Source organism: Pinus tabuliformis, chromosome 4_2 (assembly GCF_031772625.1).
Source record: "Pinus tabuliformis cultivar Carrire ecotype Pingquan chromosome 4_2, CPIR1, whole genome shotgun sequence".
NCBI lineage: Eukaryota > Viridiplantae > Streptophyta > Pinopsida > Pinales > Pinaceae > Pinus > Pinus tabuliformis.
The window spans coordinates 800,864,926-800,885,293 of NC_142304.1; the positions used below are offsets into that span (position 1 = coordinate 800,864,926).

General features: G+C 39.7%; 1 pseudogene; it reads left to right on the top strand.

Moving 5' to 3' along the window:
• Positions 1-17,781: 17,781 nt before the first annotated feature.
• On the top strand, positions 17,782-20,158 carry LOC149172090 (kinesin-like protein KIN-14F pseudogene; annotated as a pseudogene).
• Positions 20,159-20,368: the final 210 nt, after the last annotated feature.

The window sequence follows — 20,368 nt, forward strand, 5'->3', positions numbered from 1 at the left end:
TCATATTGAGCAGTGATATATATAATGCATAAGGCAATCATATAAGGATATTTTTACAGAAGTTTTTGGCAGAGATATTTTTTCAGAAGGATTTTTTTTTTCTCTCTCAACAGAAGTGTTTTTGGCAGAGATTTTTTTTACAGAATGCATTCAATCATTTCTATGGTCGGAATAGTTCTCACTGGCAAGGAGAACTATTCTGAATGGTCTCGGATGGTGAAACACACCCTCATCTACAATGAGCTGTGGAAAGGTGTGTGTGTCGGAGAAGAAGACAGAGACCCTGTGCAGCCCACATCAGACAAAGAACTCGCCATTTGGGAAAACAAGAACAGCAAAGCCTTTGCATTGATTGCAGCATCTGTCAATGAGGAAGTAAGTCGTCATATTTCTTGCTATTCCACTGCCTTTGAAGCTATACAAAAGCTGAAAGAACTCTATGATACACATTCTGCACTTGAAGTTGTTCAGCTCATGATTAAACTCTTCACTCTTGAACTGAAAAATAATGATCCTCTTGCTCTTGCATCTGAAATAAAGTCTATAATGCATGATATAAAATCCACTAAGGTTGAGCTGGATATCTCTCTTATTGCCTTTCTCAAAGCACTCTATCCTACCTACTCCAATTATCTTGAGTCTTTACAAGCAAATGGAAACCTTAAAGATATAACCTTTGACTCTCTTGTGAAAAAGTTTGCTGAAAGAGAGAAAGCCTTTGGAAAGAAAACAGTCCCTGAATCTTCTGAAGAGACTGTTTGCCTTGCTCACAAAGAAAAGCATCCTGCTCAAGATTCTGCAAGAGGAAGAGGTGGACGAAGAGGAAGAGGAAGATACTTCAGAGGCAGGGGGGGCAGACATTCTCAAACAGAAAAGGCAGATCTGCATTGCATTCGCTGCAAACGAAATGGATCACATGATGCTTCTACATGCAAGCTACCATGGGACAAAGTTGAGCAGAGAAGAAATCAGCAGAAAGGTAAAACTGATGACTCAGACAAAGGTAAAGCACCCGAATCTGCACACTATATTGAGGCACAATGTAATATTGGAGTAAATGAAGATTTGTTTAATGCTTCACTTGCTTCTTCGAAAAATGACTGGTTGCTTGATTCAGGAGCAACCTGTCATATGACTCATAGGAGAGATTTCTTTGAAGATTTCACTAACAACGTTGATGGAGCAATATACTTTGCAGATCAGTCAAAAATCAAGCCATCAGGGCTTGGCACAATCAGGCTTAAACTGCCTGGTCTTCCAGACTTTCTTCTGGATCATGTTCTATATCTCCCACAGCTGAAGAGAAACTTGTTGTCCCTGGTCCACATCCGCCAGCAAGGTCACTCCATTCACATGTTTGATGGCAAGCTTGAGGTAAGAAAGGCATCTGACCACTCACTTGTCATGAGGGGTATAGAAGAAGAAAGACTCCTTAAACTGCAAGGAACCTCTGCTCATGCACAGCATTTCTCATATATTTCTCATCATGAAGAATGTACACTTCCATCAAGTTTATTATGGCATGCTAGATTTGGACATTTAAACTATGATAGTCTCCGCTTATTGAAGAAAAATGGTGTTGCTGGTTTGCCTACAATTCCTAGAAAACATAAACAATGTGATGCTTGCATTCTAGGAAAGCACAGCAAACAGTCTTTTCATGATTCACATTCAAGAGCACATAGGAAGCTTGAACTTATTCATTCAGATTTATGTGGTCCAATGCCTGTTTCTTCTGCAAATGGAAATAAATATATCATGACATTTATTGATGATTACACCAGAATGTGTTGGGTTTACTTATTGAAGAACAAATCTGATGCTTTTCAAACATTTAAGAATTTTCATAAGTGGATTGAAAATGATGCACAATCTCATATTGGGTCTATTCGCACTGATAATGGAAAAGAATATACATCAAATGAATTTGAACACTATCTTCGCCAACATGGGATTAAACATCAAACAACTGTGCCTTATAATCCTCAACAGAATGGTGTAGCTGAAAGAATGAACAGAACAATTTTGAATATGGTACGATCCATGCTTTTCTTCAAAAATGTAAAGACAATGTTTTGGGCTGATGCTTATGTGCTGCATATATAAAGAATAGATGTCCATCTAGTGCTATAAGAAACAAGACTCCTTATGAATTGTGGTATGGACATGTTCCTTCGGTAAAACATCTCAGGATATTTGGTTCCACCTGTTATGCTTTAATACCAAAGGTACATAGAAACAAACTTGGTGCTAGAAGTCGTAAGTGTATCTTCCTGGGGTATTCAAACACATCTAAAGCATACCGCCTTTATGATGAAGTAAATAAAAAGTTTGTTTTATCTAGAGATGTCATTTTTCTTGAATCATCCAAATCTGACAGTGTTGTTGAGCGGCAACTTGATCGCTTGGATAGATTCACAAAACCAAAATCATTCCAAGAGTTTGATAATCAGATTCCACATCTTGAAGGGGGGATTCCTATACTAGATCAACATGTGGAATCTTCTTCTGAAGAACAATCTCCCCTGCATGACACTCCAACAACGGATGATGCTTTAAGTGATGTAATTGATAGAATTGGGAGACTCAATCTTGATTCAGACCCAACTCAATCAACAGAACAGCCTGGACCATCTCAGAAAGGTCCCCCAAAGTGGCTGACAAAGACACTTGAAAGTGTTCATCCTGATGAAATTGGAAAAACAGGAACCCGAAATTCAAATCGACAAGATGGAGGTGATGTAGATAACTCTAATTCACCTGTTGATATGGATGTTACTTATGATTGTGAATTAAACTTGTCTACAGATTTTGAACCAACTTCCTTCAAAGAAGCTGCTTCTTATGATGAATGGAAAGAAGCGATGCAGAAGGAGTATGATGCCCTCATAAAGAATGGCACTTGGAAGCTGGTTGATCCTCCATTTGGAACCAAACCAATTGGCTGCAAGTGGGTCTACAAGAACAAGTACAAAGCTGATGGCTCACTTGACAAGCACAAAGCTAGGCTTGTGGCAAAAGGTTTTGCACAGAAAGAAGGGGTCGATTACGAGGAAACTTTTGCTCCCACAGCAAAATGGGCCACCATCCGGACACTCTTTGCACTAGCTGCTCAGAACGGTTGGAAAGTCCATCAAATGGATGTAAAAACTGCATTCTTGAATGGAGATCTAAAAGAGAATGTTTTTATGTCCCAGCCTGAAGGATTTGCTGTGAAAGGACATGAACACAAAGTATGCAAACTTGTGAAGTCCTTGTATGGCCTCAAACAAGCACCACGAGCCTGGTATGAAAAACTAACTGAGCATCTTCTGAAACTCAACTTCAAACATTTTGATCTTGATGATGCAACTTCATTTGTCAAGAAAGTTGGCAAAACAGTTGTATATCTTGTGGTATATGTAGATGATCTTTTAATGACAGGGAACAATGAAAGCTATATTGCATCCATAAAGAAAGAATTAGGAAATTTTTTTGAAATGACTGATTTGGGCTATGTTCATTACTATCTTGGCATTGAAGTAACCCAACATCCAAAGTCCATATTTCTTTCTCAAAAGAAATACATTGGAGATTTGTTATACAGATTTGGCATGACAGAGTGCAATCCCCTTTCTACTCCAATGGAACAAAACTTGAAGCTCACATCTACTGAAGGAAAGGGATTTGAGGATGCAACAAGGTATAGACAGCTTGTAGGAAGTCTCATCTACCTCACTACTACCAGACCAGACATTTCATTTGCTATTGGAATCCTCTCCAGGTTTATGCAAAAGCCTTGTGAGGGACATTGGTCTGCTGCAAAAAGAGTTCTAAGGTACTTGAAGGGAACTCAAGACCTTGGAATCAAGTATACACAGGTGGACGACTTCAACTTGATTGGATACTCTGATTCAGACTTCGATGGAGACAAAGAAACTGGGGTATCTACTTCAGGATATGCTATGAGTCTTGGATCAGGAGCTGTCTCCTGGAGATCACGCAAACAATCAGTACCAGTAGATTCCACAATAGAAGCAGAATACGTGGCAGCAGCTGAAGCAACGAAAGAAATTGTGTGGCTCAGGAAAATTCTTGAAGATTTGCAGGTAAAACAAATACAATCAACTCCACTCATGATTGATAACACATCTGCAATAAAGTTGGCCAAGAACCCAAAGTTCCATGATCGTACTAAGCACATCAATACTAAATATCATCTGATCCGACATCATGTTGAGGCCAAAACAATCCATCTCCGTCATTGTTCCACAAACGAGCAAATTGCAGACATCTTCACCAAAGCGCTTGGAAGAGAAAAGCTTGAAAGATTCAGAACGATGCTTGGACTCACCAACATCCCTTCAGATTAAGGGGGGGAATGTTGACACCTAATCCGAAACGGATGAGGTGAAGTTGGATAGTCATCTAGAAGATGAACTGATCCGTTTTTGTATATGTATAAATATTAATAGTCTAATGAATAAACTCATTCAATTGTTTCTTGCGCTCATTGCTGGAGTTACCCTGGCCTGACACCTTCAAGCGGAACACATAATCAGAATCCTTGTTTTTGCTATAAAATTGAGACAGTGGGCACCTCGCTACAAGCGGTTGGAAGATCACCGCGGGTGTAGGGGCATGACAGTTGGTATCAGAGCAAAGGTTTCTCGTGACAGTGACAAGGGTACTTGCAAGTGAAGGAGACCGTTTCACACGAAGTGAGACAAGGGTCGGTTCAGGTTGCAGGTGAAGATGTCTATCTTGCAGAAATTGGGTTATACATCCTTCAAAGAATTCAGAAGGAGTCTACTTGAAGAGTCAGAAAGAGTAACACAAAGATTTGTAGAATGTGGCAAAAGGATGTTTGAAACAAGGGATGCTCTCCGTGCCTTGGTTAAGGAAGGGGTTCCTGATATGGGGGAAGCTCTTCGACTTGCAAACGAAGGAGACTTGATTGAAGCAGAATTCAAGGAGCTCAAGATAAGACAGAAGGAATTGAGGCATCTCATAGCCTTGAAGAGGGAGGCTGAAGCTGAGAAAGAACTTCTTCAACCCGGTTGGGCAATGGAGCAAGGTGAAGTTGCAGATTGTGCCATCAAGGAAGAGGAAGCCATGATGATCAAAGATGTTGAAGACATGACTACGATAAAGGATGAACTTGAGGATGATCAAGTTGAACCAGGATCGTGCAGTTTGTCAACATGTATGGATGAGGTCACTCACATGGAGGAGCCTCATGATGATGAAGTAAGTGATGATACTTGTGTTTCATTTGGGCATTTGGGAGATGGACCGTGTGCAGGAAAGGGCAAAGTCAGTTTGCCAAGACAAGGGGACATCTTACCATGGATGACTATGATGGAACCTTGTATGAAAGAGCAAGGATTGTCAACCGTTGCAGAGCTTGTTGGGGCTACTTGTGACCTTGTGATGGAAGGTGCAAGAACCCGGGACAAGGGTGGAACTTGATGATCGTTGTGGAAGGTTGGGTCATGCTTTAGCCACATGGAGAATTGGCTAAGTGCCCAGCATGACTCATGGACAGATTGAGGAGGGCACACACTTGTGATGTTTTGGGTGGGTTTCTCATGGCCGAGACCAAGGGATAGTCTTGATGGACACTTTGGTGGAGGAGCTATGATGAAGAGACTCATGACATGATGACACGATGATGAGATGGTTGAGTGACCGAGTTCACTAAACCGAAGTTTGAAGACTTGGATGAGATGGCCAGATGTTGTGATGTGTCTACTTGGTTGGACTACATGGGCAGCTTAGTCATGGACATCAGGTTGGAAGACTTGAAGACATGGAGCATGGCAGACCTATGCAAGGACATTGTGTGGAAGCACTTGTAGAGATGTCAAGGGACATCCAAAGAGGAGTGCTAGGGCAGGAATGTTATGCAGGAGGACTTGCTAGTGTGACATGGGAACTTGAGGATGGCACATTGCAGATAATGAAGAGGACTTCATGGACCTGAATGGCGCACATCAAGAGTTGATAAGATTGGAGACTTGAGGATGGCACATTGCAGATGATGAAGAGGACTTCATGGACCTGAATGGGGCACATCGAGAGTTGATTACTTGGATGGAGTTGTGAGCAGCTATGGAGCATTCCTACTACATGGCGAGCTGAGGCATATTGTATGCTTGCTGAAGTGTTGGTTGGAGATGGCTCATGGAGCTCATGATGACATGAGATTGTTGTGACTTTTAGGGACTTCATGTACGGTGGACTTAGAAGATCTGATGCATTGAGGAGCTGAGGACAGGTGACTTTGATGTAGTATGGGATGCATACTTTCAAAAGTGCATGTATGGGCATGGCTTGGAAGAGTGACTTGATGTGGAGGATCGATGAGGCACTTTGGAGTGATGGAGTTACAATGATGATGATCTTGGTAGAGAGCTACCGAGATGGTATGTTGTCGAGGACGACAACGATTTCAGGTGGAGGAGAATGTAAGGCCTCCGAGAGGTGAACGACGGGTGCCGGGCGGGCGATCGTGCACGGGTGCGGGGGGGCGCGCAGGCGGGCATGCTGACGTGCTGAACGACGATTGTGCGACAGTGTGCGGTCTCTTTGCGACGTTTGTGCGACGAAAACCTGCGACATAATATGCGACGAAAGGAAACCTCCACGAAAGATTGGCTAAGTGTTGAACGCATATATTATGAGAGCACAAGGAGTTTATACGCATGGGACAATGGGCAAACATACCCCAAGCCGACATGCTAAAACCAACTTGGGGGGGGGCGCTCATAATAGGAATTTAGGGGGTCGGCCCAAGCCTTTATGCAAAGATAGAATGCGTATAAGTAAAGGTGGACTGCACCTCATTTTATCATCAAGTTCTTCGCTCATACATCCTCGCAGGAAGAAAAGGAGTGCGCAGTTTTAGTAGGGAAATGCGCACATCTCATGCGCATTAGACTTAGGAGATTGTGCAAAAAGTCTTGGTGGATGGTGGACATGTGTGCCACGAGTTGAGTGGGTTCTTGGATACAGTTTCGTGCAGGATTTGGCAGGAAGGTTGGGTGGCTCGGGTGAGCACTTCCTCTTGTGCAAAGGTGCATGACACAGTTGTAAAAGGTTGGTCTACGCCTTGTTGTAAAATTATTCTAAGTGTTGGCTTGGAGCTTGCCAAGCATCACTTGCATTGTAATATTGAAGAAGCTGTTATAATATATTGTTGGGCAGACTTTTCTGGGAGTTGCCCCTCCCTTTATACTTGTGTATTGTTGATGTTCTCGGTTTGTTGTACATGGTTAATGATTGAGAATGATCTTCTTTAAAGTATAAAGGATAACACTTTACTTGGTTGCAAGAAAACATAAGTTAAAATAAGTTTATGTTGGAGTAGGCGTAGTCCATAAACGTTAGTATTGTTAAAAAGAAAGCGTTCGGTGGTGCCGCACCTTGCTACAAGCGGTTGGAAGATCACCGCAGGGGTAGGGGCGTGACAGAACCAATATTTAACAAAATTGTCTTCATAAAATACAGAGTCTAAATCAATTGGGATACTATAACAAATCTTAGTTTAAATATATAATCAAACAATGAGACTAAGTAATATTCAAATCATGGTGGGTGGTATTAATAGTAGTGATCCCAAATACTTAATCTACTTTTGATAGTCTTTTTGATGTAATTTTATTGATTGTGGTGTCATATTTTGTTTTTTCCTAAGTCACCTAACATGTTCTTACCCCCCTTTCTTGTCATGTATTTCATGTGTTAGGGACGAAACGTGCTTGACATATGTCCGATATGAGTTTACTCGTGTCAAATTTAAGTTGTGCTAGTGTCCCTAAATTTGGACATATGTCAAGTGAAAAAACAACACGTTGTTTTTTATAATTGTTTTTTATCTCATTCTCACTCAATTTAATTGTAATTTTGGAGCTCTCAAAGGTTTTGGAGTGCAGGTAAGGGTGATTAAGTAGTGTTAAAAGGGATTCCAAGTGTTGAAAGTGGATTTTTGGAGGCCCTATTAATGCTATGTAATTAACTGTAATGTTAAATTCTTAAAGTAGAAGTGACATTCTCCTTTTCCTTAAATTTTTAATATTACCATGAATTGTTTCAGGATGTTTGAGAGTGGTTCCAACGTCATTGGATTCCATATGGAGAAGGTGGAATTTTAGATCTCATTGAAAATCTAGTAGGCTTAACAATTTTTAGGATCTCAAGATTTGAGGGATCACAATTTTTCCATTCAATTCTATCATGTATGAGAGACCTCTTAAACTAACATTTAATCAAGAGCACCTAGCATTTTATATACTTTGACGTTGGTGGCAATGATTGTTAAACTCCTTTATCATGCACCTAGCATTTTATATACTTTGATGTTGGTGGCAATGATTGTTGAACTCCTTTATCATGACCCTAGTAAAATTGTACCATTGCTTGAACAAAATCTTGATTTGATAGGTTAAGATTTTTCTATATTATTTTAGTGCTTAGAGGGTGATATTCATGATGAGGATCCTGATATTGGCAATGCTTTTGATTACATGTAGTACTAGTTATTTGGTGTAGCATATTTTTTTTGGACTTTGGGGGTCATTTAGAGCCTTTTTGTTGATGTATTTTTGTTAAGTTTAGGTATGTTATATGCTAGAGCAATTTATTTCAATTTTCATAGTTAGTCCCAGACCAGTCCTCAATCGACCCGAAGTCAGTGTCATAGTATGTACCACTCTCACTGGTCCCATACCAGTATCATTGATCCCAGATCAATGAAGGTCATCCTAGCATAGGGAGTACGGTAGATACAATGATGCGTCCATCATACTACTATGGTCCCTATCCTCATTTCCCTGCATAGTGATCAGATGAGAGGTACTTCCCATGAGTCCCATACTGCATGGGTAGGATGCCTCGATAGGAGAACTAATCATCCTGTCCACAGGAGAGCGAATCATCTTGTCCAGTGGATGCCACAGAGAACTAATCATCCTGGCCCACAAGAGAGCGAATCATCCTGTTCCACAATCACCATGGAGAACACATCATCTAGACCTCACAGGAGAATTAATCATCCTGCTACAAAATTTTCATGGAGAACACATCATCCAAACCTCACAGGGGAGCTAATCATCCTACTACACAATTTTCATGGAGAACACATCATCCAGACCTCACAGGAGAACGAATCATCCTGATACATAGTCACCACGGGGTGCCACATGGAAAGTTTTGATTCTTTTACCCTATACACGTACACCACCAGGGGATGATGAGTCACCCTGTGGTCATATGTCACTCTAGTAAGAACCGTAAACCCCTAGAGCTCCCAGAGCTCAATGTATGCACCATGTAGGATCCTTTTACAAGGGTCTCTTGACGACTCCAAGTCGTTCGGGAAGATCACAGATTTGATCTTTCCCCGGGGCTTTGACAAAATGACGCCGAACTGTACATCAATCTTAATGCGTGGAGCCTCCTTTCTCATCGACTTACCATATCCCAGATAAGGAAGTATATGATATCTATCTGTTGGAGCAATCATTGAATACGAGATTCCTCTATAATCGAATCCCACCTCTAGTTGTCACAAAGAATCACAGTGGTATTACTCATGTGTACAATCAGCTCACTTAAGAGCTACTGCAACCATGCAAATTCACATGAGTCGTAGCTATGTATTCGATCTCGGCGATGCTTATAGAAACCAACTTCTGCTTCCTGCTCATCCATGATATCGAAGCAAAATCCAAAGAGAACCAACACTGAGAAGTGCTCTAGTGATCCTCCACAAGGCCTGCCCATTTAGCATTCAAATAATCATGCAGTTTCATATTTCCACCAGTGTATCTCAATCCATGAGAGATTATGCCCTGAAGATATCTCAGAAGATTCTTGGCACCAATCCAGTGAGGCTCAACCAGATACGAGCTCATTATACTAACCGCAAAACATATGTCCAAGCGGAAGTTCACCAAGAACATCAACGCAAATTAGTTTATGAAACTCAGAGGCATTTCCCAAATCTGGTCCAACATTTCAACCATATAACTTCTGAAAGTTAAGATTCTCGACGTAGTCACATGCTTGCAGTTTATCATTCCACATCCAAAATCCAACTCCCTCTTAATTCTGCAAATGAGAGGGTCTACACCTGTCAGAAATAGGTCGTCCTCATAAGGTGCTGGTATGAGAGGTCTATCATCCACAACCTTCGGATGGTTTGGGTCGATTTCACTCCTAGAGAATCTCAGCTTCATCAGACAGCTATCGATCCTATCATACCATGCTCGGGTGTTTTCTTCAAGCCATAGAGGGCTTTCTTCCACCTGCATACCTGAGATTCCTGATTATCAATCTCAAACCCCTTGGGTTGTTCCACACTTGTGGACTTGCTACATGAGGGGAATGGTCCCCTTGTAATATTTTCCTTCGGTACATCTCAGACATGTACTTTCATGCTCTTTTTGAATTCAGGCTTCCCTGTCACCATCTGACTCACAGACCTTCGGTGCTATGTGTTAATGGAAATGGTCCCCAGTGGACTTCCTGTAACTTGATACAACCCTAGACTCAAAAACATCTTTGAAAATTATATTTTCAAACACATACATTTCCATCGACGAGTGCCACCTTGAAACCTTTGATTTCCATTGCTGAAATGGACACCAAGTTCTTCTTGTGATCAGGTAAAAAAGAGATTTTGTAGTTGAATCGAGTTACCCTCATTCAATTGAGAGGTAACATTCCCTACACCCTTTTCAGGATAGGTGGCATCGGCTCCAAGTATAATCACACGATTGTTTCCATCTCTACCAAATTAGAGAGTGCACCCTTTTATCTGATGAAATGCCTTGAAGCACTACAATCAATAATCCAGATTCCCAAAGAATATAAAAGAGAGGGCCAATACAAGATAACGCTTCTTTATCTTATCAGAAACAACATTTGATTCTTCATACATGGGGTTCCTTGCTTTATGTGAAGAGTCGACCATTTCCTTGATGACCTGCATTACCAGTCATTCCTTTGATCATTGAAGATGTCCCTGGAATGATCTTTATCTTCATCAAGAGATGTGTCTCTACAATTCGGACACTTCTTCGCATAATGTCGGAACTTATTGCAACCAAGGCATTCGCCTTTTCTTCCACCCTTAGATCCGAACTTCCCAATGAAGTGATCTTTAAGTAGGCCATCAAAACTTCCGTTGCGCCATTCTGATAATATTCTCTACTTCCTTCACCCTCAGTGAATTTGAAGAGGGATGAGGAACCCATTTATCCTTTTGTCCTTTCCCAACTGTCTTCGGTGATTTCTCTTTCACTCTTGCTTGGGCATTGTCTTCACCTCAGCTCTGATACCATGTTAAGTTTAGGTATGTTCTATGCTAGAGCAATTTATTTCAATTTTCATAGTTAGCTGAATATATTTTTCAGATTAGCAATCACATCAGCATTAAAGTAAACTGCAAATAGAACATAAATATAAATCGCAGAAGACAAGCCAAGACAAGAGGACACAAGATGTGGTGCTAGCTAGGGACAAACCCCAATGTGGGGAAACCCTTGATCAATTCTTCTTTTATGTTCTTCAAAGTTCAGCAAAGAAAGAGAGAGAGATAGTACATTTACAATAGAAGTCAACATTTTGACTTTTGATATTGGCATGAGATCAGTTGAAGACATATTGCTTCAATTGATTCTCTAAGGTGACTGCTTCACCTATCATAGTATGCCATTTCATCCATTTGCTGCACCTTACCGTATAACACCATGTTGTACCATCACAATGCTGGACCTTGATGACTGAGCTGCTCTCATCTACTCTCATCATCATGCTACACATTATGCTGCATCTTCCATCAGCATGCCACCCTTTTCATCATCATGTTGCTCCTTACTTAACATGCCCATTATGCTGCATCTTTCATCATCATACAGTCTCATTCATCATCATGCTTACAACTGTCTCATGTATGCTTATTGTACCTTGCTGCTCCATTAAGCTTGTTGTCCCTGCTGTTGTGATGGTGACTAATTAGGGCACCTCAGATTGCTGCAGCAACCCTCAAACAATCATCCAAACAACCCTTAATGTCAGCAACCTTTTCTTGGTGAGAACCTTCTGCCTTCAAGCTGAAGATTAAGGCACAATAAGACTCCAAAACTGCACACTCTATCCCTTGCTGTGGTGATATGGCCTGCGGCCTACCACACAGCCTAGGTGTAGCTTAACAAACCACGTATCAAACAGGCCTCCTCTAAATTGCGTTGTGAGAGCCTCCTTTACAACAATGACACTTCTCCTTCAATACAACGTTAGGCCTCTTCTAAAACAACGTTAAGTCTCTTCAAAACAGGCTCTATACCCATGTTATTCAGCTCTTCCTTTTGATTTTCGTTAAGCATCATTAATGACTGCGGCTAGATGATGGCTAAATCCTTCCCTTGTTGCTGCATATATATACCTCCATGAATTACGGCCTAAGACAATCTGCGGCTAGAAGACTGTGTTACGAATGTCTCCATGAGCTACATATAATTGTCTCCATGACCTGTGTATATATGTCTCCATGAACATCATATAACTGTCTCCATGACCAGCGTATATATGTGTCTATGAACAACGTATAACTGTCTCTGTTTGCTACATAGGTCATCCTCATATGCCTGTGGCTTACTGCAGTTAGGGCATCACCGTAGTTAAGGTCACCATCTTTGGGCTAGCGCATCTTCATTGTGTCTCTCCTTCTCCAAAACCCAAAGATGTGGAGAGGAGGAGACCACACATGAAGAGGATGTGTCTTCCAAATGATTTCAAGTCCTCTATATTTATACTAAAACGTATATGATGAATAGACACAACTATTAGGCTTTTGAGCCTACACAGGATGCTGGCCGACTTGACAATATGTCTTATAATACAAATAAATTCATAATTCCATGAATACTTATCGGAATTGAATGATCTTTAGATCAATCCTACACCTCTCGATGAGAGGGATCCGATAAAAATATAAACGGCCATAAATAATATGACCCACATGGAGTTTGGCCCTAGTTGCCAATTTAACAATTTTTGGTTCAAAGGTGGATTTTACTTGGTGTATTTTTTGTTATATGCAGTAGTTGTTTGATTAAATTTGTGTCATCATAATGCAAAATTGTAATTGTTTTAGTTTCTAAATTCTAACGAGATTTCGATCTATCTATATTTTGTTTTTGTATGTGTAATAATTCACTAATTTGGAATGTGTGTGTGTAACATGTCCTTCGTGTTCCATGTGATTGTGTCAGGTGACTTAGGTTTTTTATTATTGACTTCAACTCATCCTTAATATTGTCTTTCCGAAGGAACAATATTATCTAATCTACATTGTACTCAATTTCTTCCACAAGGATATTTCCAAGAGCTTCTTCTTTTTCTTTAATTTCTTTTGTCCTAGATAAATTTGTCTCTATCAAGTGGTGATGATTTCCCATGCCTTACCACCACATAGGTTTCACATCCTTTTCTTTCTCTACAAATGATTGGAGGGATTGTAAGGATTTCCTCATTCCATTTGGGCATGCACTTGCCAAATGACCATAATCGAACCTTGCTCTACACTTGAAAGTTGCATACTTTAGTCCAACTTTTGCATCCAAACCTTGCATACTAGCTTAATCGAGATATGATCAAGCAACATATAATAAAAAAAACACTTTATTACAATGAATATTACCATCTTTGCACATTAAAAACTACATAAAACTAGTTTTAGAATGTAAGGCCTCAAATAGATGCAATAAAATCATCCTTTTAGTGACTCTCGGGCGGTTGTGGAGTGAGCCTCCAAGCAGACAACTTGCCATCCTTCGCTATTGATTAACTGGCTAATGAGAATAAAGTTGATTATTAAACAATTATAGAAGGTGTCTTTCACACATGTTCATATGGAATGGAATGGTATCACAAAAACTCTGTCAAGGGGGGGATACATTCATCTTTTTGGTGAGATTATTTACTCTTACTTTGAAAACAACATTCTCTAAAGGTCAGGGAATTTTTACTTTACATGATATTGCCCTTGGCTGATAAATCACGTGGTGCCATACAAATTTTGATTCTATGTGGATTAGGGGTGAGTATACAAGTTTGTAATGTGAGCTATCACTGTTACTTGTTTCTTTATACAACATGATTGATGAGTAGGAGAAGACAACACAAACATTCATTTGACATTGGAACCAATCCAGATTGACCTGTTGTGTCGTGGATATGGTCTACTTCAAGATTGGTTGTAGATTATATAATGGTTTTTTGGTTACTCTATACCAGTGCATGCAAAATGCATATGTTTCTGGGATGTAGTTCTCTGATGATATTTAGGCTTATCACACATAGATATAGATCATCATGAAAGATTTTAAGTTTGCTACAGAGGTGACGAGATGTACTCTCTCACTAGAATATATGTCGACTTTTAAGAAATATATAACTCTAATTTATGTAAATAAGTTTTAAATTAATATAAAAACTATTGGTTTTTTCTAATTAATATATATATATATATATATATATATATATAAATAAATATAATCATCCTTTTACTTTTAGAATGTAAGACCTCAAATAAAATAATACGATGATCCCTCACTTTTAATAATCATATAAGTTAATCTCATTCTTTCAAAACATAAGTAGAGGATTCAATGGTTTAAAGAAAAGTCACGTTTGAGAATTTCCATAGAGAAGTAAATTTAGATGAAGATGCATATAAAATATGATATAATGTTTAAAATATAGTTTTATTTAAATAATAAAAAGATAAATATGATATTAATATAGTTAAAGTTGTTATTTATCTGGAGTAATTTATTAAAAATTCCAAAATGTTTTTTATATAATTTAAATAGTTTTTTAAAGGAAAATTATTTTCTCTTTCAATTGGAGGGCAATAATGAAGGTCAATACAACAATATTCATAGGCACATAATAATTATGCCAATATTTCTCATCATCATATCACCTATAGGGAATTGAATTTGGGTCGCAGAGATAACAATCATTGTACCCAACCATCCTGTTGGGTTATGTTATATTCTTTTCACTACTAACCCCCCTAGTAAACCGGGGGGTTAGAGTGGGGGTGGGGGGGTCGAAGCCCCCCTTTGTTGCGCTGATTACGAAGCGGGGGGTCCACAAGGGGTTTGAGGGGGGCAGGTAGCCCCCCTCTACAGGGTCTGGGGCAGCGCTCCAGGGAATTTTTTTTTTGGACCCTATATTATGTTGGGAGGACCTACCTATGGTTTTGTGCATGGTTTTTGCACATGGTTTTGGACGCGATGGTTTTTCGGTCCATGGTATTGGATGCTTCGGCATGTACAAATATGTATTGTAACATTGAAAGGAATATAATGAAAAATCAATCTGGTAGTTTCGATCTTGGTTTACAGGAGAAAATCTTTGTGTATATGTGTTTTATGTGTTATGCTCTCGCATTGTTTATTTTCTGTGTTTTAAAATTCGTATGCAGGTAATTTCTATACAAGGTTAAAACCTACACACCCAAGATAACTCCAATTGACATATATAACTTTTATATATTACAAAACATATCTAACATATAGACTCTCAACAATCAAAATAAAGTATTTATATTTCTTAGCGTATCTTTAATAATAATGATTTATTAATAATATTAATTGACAAACCAAATATTGAAATTCAAAAGTATATATTTATACAATTTAATAAATTATAATATATACTCATATAATCCCCGCTCGGGGTGGTAAACACATTAAAAGTGTGAGGCAAGAAGAAGCATGCAACCCACTGTCACCTGATCATTGGACAGGGGAGGACGAGTTAGCTCACTCTCCACTTTCCCACACATTATACCTCTTAATATGGTGAGTACACTCAGTGGCTCACACCTTAAGGCAAGTCTCAAGGCAAGTGATATCACAAATCCTTAGTTCATCGTTACTCCTCTGCTTTGGTTTCCTAATTCTACAGGAGTGGTGAAGTCACTCCCCACCCTCCTCTATCATCTGTTAACATGGAGGATTGTTGTTTTAATTTTCGCTACTGGGGACTGTACAAGTCCTCTTGATCTGGACATCCTTCGTATTGAATTTTAACCTATGTTGTATGAATTTTTGGTGGTTCCTTATCCGAGTGAGGTTGGAGTCATTTTGGTCCTCTATAGTTCTCTTCTTGTGCTAGACATCTATCTCAATAGGGAGAGGGGCTACCGGGATATCATAAATCCCCTACTCACAACATGGGTTTCCTCTAGGTGCACCAGGGAAATGTACTCTTCCACAATTGGCTCTTTTGGTCAAGGTATTTTTTAAGGATTCAAATATTATACCTATTTATAATATTATAGGTGAATATTCTAGTTTGAAAAGTCATACATAAAGAATGTAGGTGAATATTCAATAAAAAACATGTAATTTACTATTAAAATTGGTAAATTTTTTGCGCATATATATATGAACTTTTTTAACCAAATGGGTGAATACTTTTTTTTTTTTAAATGTCCAAAAACTAGCCAATTAGCGAAATTTCGCCCCTAAAATTTTCATTGTTCTTGGTTCGATGAGGAATCATAGTGATAGTCTCTCGAAATCCATGGTGCAGATCTTTTGGAACTTGAACAACCTCCCTTTTGGTTATCAAGCAGGTGCTTCCTCTCACCTTAATTTCCAAGTTTTGAATGCAATTTCTCTCTCTAGATTTTATTACCTTGAATTTCCAAGCAAGACAATAGCTCCAATCATGGTTGGCACTCCCACAAGACATATTTCTCACTCACAATATCTTTGTCATTTTGGTTTTTCTAGCATGTTCTTTTTTTTTTTGCATATATATGTACTCACATAAACACTCTCTATAATAATAGCTTTTGTATCCTCGATATTTATTTTTGGACAAAAGACTAATTATTCAATCGATAATCTAGTTTCCCATAAGTAAATCACAAAAGATAATAGTTTGATATATAACTGTTTGATGAATTAATAGTTTGTTTGACATATAGGGTGCATTGGAGCTGCAGAAGTGGTTCTAATACCAAAGCAGAAGCTATAGCTCTCTGGGGTCTCCTATGGTTCAACAGCTTCCTGGGTATCCCTCACCTACATATATATTAGACAAAGAAAATCAGAAAGGTTGTCTAATTGTTTTGGGAGACCCTCTTTCTTATTCAACATTTAGTGAAGGGCTCCCATCCCATGGACAAAATATTAGAAAATCTGACAAAAAGAATTAGGAAAGTATTAGAAAGTTTATTTTGAATAGTATATTTCCATTTTCTCTGTAATCTCAATAAAAATACGAAATTGTGTTGATGAAAGTTGTAATGTTGAAAGTTGTAACATTACACACTTATAAAAGATTTCATTATCGGAGCCAAGGTAGTTCCACGGGAAGTTATGATGTGTTTATGCGACTAAGGTAGTTGGGCTTCTGGTCGGCTTCGTATGTGTTTGAGGGCTCAACATTCGACTTGACCGTTCAGTCTTCTCTACTAATACTAAAGAAATCCTCATTAAAATTCTCATATAAGCTCTCCTTTCGCACCCATTCTCCGCTCGCACCCATTTCGCAAGCAGTCCTGTTCGCGAATGAAAACAAGTTACCTGAAGCATCGAGTATTTTGAAATTCATTCTTGAGAATTCGATTGATTGATCAGTTGCTGTATCTGTAGTAAATGGTACATACCCACTTGCTGAACCGCACTGATTGAGTTCGCATTCAGGGCCAGGCCTCTCCAGTTGCGGTTTTTCAGTTTTCTATTGAGATTTGTCGAATAAGAGGAAAAAATGTCTCTGGAACCAGATTCTACTCCCAGCAGGGTCCCTCCCCCATTAGTTTCCAGCACTTCTCCCTATCCTCCTCCCAGAAGTTCGTTTAGTCAGAGAAGGCACGAGGCATTTTCCGACGATATGTTCAGGAGTGCCACGGATTTACAGGTTTGGATCGCAAGGTCGTTTGGCTTCACTGAAAGCAGAGGAAGCAGGTAATAAAGAGCATGGTTGGTTCTCTAGATATACCATGCGAGCCATCTGAGGAGGAGTTTCGTCTTTGCTTGAGAAATGGGATCATATTATGTAATCTTATCAACAAGGTTCAGCCAGGCGCAGTGTCTAAGGTCGTTGCAAATCATGTTTCATCACTTCCTCCTGAAGGACGGCCTTTATCTGCTTATCAATATTTTGAGAATGTTAGGAATTTTCTTGTAGCTGCTGAAGAGATGCAGTTACCTACTTTTGAAGCTACTCATTTAGAGCAGGAAAGCTTGCGGCCGGGTTCTACGACAAAGATTGTTGACTGTATATTGGCGCTGAAATCTTATTATGAATGGAAACAGTGTGGAGGAAATGGCTCCTGGAAATATGCAGGCCCTTTGAAGTCCCCCATGATTCCACGAAGCACAGGAAACTTCCTTCAACGCTCCTTTTGGATTCTCCAGACCAGAAAAATGGTGACTGTTCACCTTTTCAAAGTCAGGATCCAAAACCTTTGCATATAAGTCAGGAACATCAGATGCGTTTGGAAGCACAAAGAAAAGAAGTCAAGGACATAAGAGACTTATTACTTAGAGCACGGGAAGATGTACAAGGGTTTCAGGCAGAGTGGCGAAAGCATTTTGAATTGCTTGATAACCAGGTCGCAGGAATTTCTAATGCTGCTAGTGGATATCACAGAGTTCTGGAAGAAAACAAGATCCTTTATAATAGCCTTCAAGAACTCAAAGGAAGAATAAGGGTATACTGCAGAATCCGACCCCATTTTGGAGGTCAATCTGAAGCCCACAGTGCAGTGGAATTGATTGGAGAGGATGGATCCCTCCTGGTCAATACATCCAAAATGGGGAAAGATGTACAGAGGATATTCAATTTTAATAAGGTTTTTGGGCCATCTTCTACACAAGAGGAAATTTACATGGATACACGGCCATTGATCCGATCTGTAATGGATGGTTACAATGTCTGCATTTTTGCATATGGTCAAACAGGATCTGGGAAAACCCACACCATGAGCGGTCCAACAGGTGCTTCTGAAAAGGAGATGGGAGTGAACTATAGAGCACTCAGTGACCTCTTCGAGTTGTCTCAAAAGAGGAAAGATTTAATGGTGTATGAAGTCTCCGTCCAAATGATAGAGGTATACAACGAACAAGTGAGGGATCTTCTCGGAGCACTGACCTCAAGCAAGAAATTAGATATTCGAAATAATGGTCATAAGGGATTTAATGTACCGGATGCTATACTTATGCCTGTTAAAGCTACTTCTGATGTTTTGGATTTGATGAATTTAGGCCAAAAGAATCGCACTGTTAGCTATACTGCACTAAATGACCGCAGCAGTCGTTCTCACAGTGTGTTGACTGTACATGTGCAAGGTACAGATAGTGTTTCTGGGTGTAACCTTCATAGCTGCCTTAATTTGGTAGATCTTGCTGGAAGTGAGAGGGTAGATAAATCTGAAGTAACTGGAGATCGCTTGAAGGAGGCACAATACATAAACAAGTCCCTTTCATCTCTAGGAGACGTCATTGCAGCATTGGCACAGAGGAATTCGCATGTGCCATATCGAAATAGCAAATTGACTCAATTGCTTCAGGATTCATTAGGGGGCAAGGCAAAGACTCTGATGTTTGTGCACATAAGTCCTGAACCGGATTCATATGGAGAGACAATAAGCACCCTTAAATTCGCTGAACGGGTGTCCTCTGTTGAACTTGGTGCTGCACGTTTGAATAAAGAAAGTGGAGAAGTTCGTGAGCTTAGAGAGCAGGTAGACAGTTTGAAGAAGGCTTTGGCGAGGAAAGAAGCAGAAGTAGCACAGTTACAGAATGTGAGAGAATCTCCACTTACTGACAAACACAAACTCCAAACGCCAGTGCGAAGTCGTAGATGGAGCCTTGAAGCGCCTGGAATAAGCAAAGTTGAGGTACAAGATGGTATTTATAATTTCGGGATGGGTACCCAAGATGACAAGTGGGTAGATTCAGGAGAGAGATCCAAGCTTAATGAGACGCCGATAAGCCAACAAAATGGCAATCGTCGGAGCAGTCTCGGAAATGACCGTAGAAATTTATCAGGGGAACAAATACAGAAACTGATACTGTGGCTCCATCTGCATCAAAAAAGACTTCTCAAATTAAAAAGTCACTACAGTCCTTTGGAAAACTAATCAATGGTGAAAAAAGATCTACAATCCAAGTTGAATTATCACCCCCTGTCTGTAGCGGTGAGCGAAGATTATCTAGTGGTGGACAGAGCCAACAATTCAGTGGTCAACAATTCAGTAAGTGGTCGCCCTAGGCGAAATTCACTTGACGGAAAAGCACCCGTGGGATCGAAGATAACAGCTTCTCCAAATGGGCATGCAGGGCGGACTTGC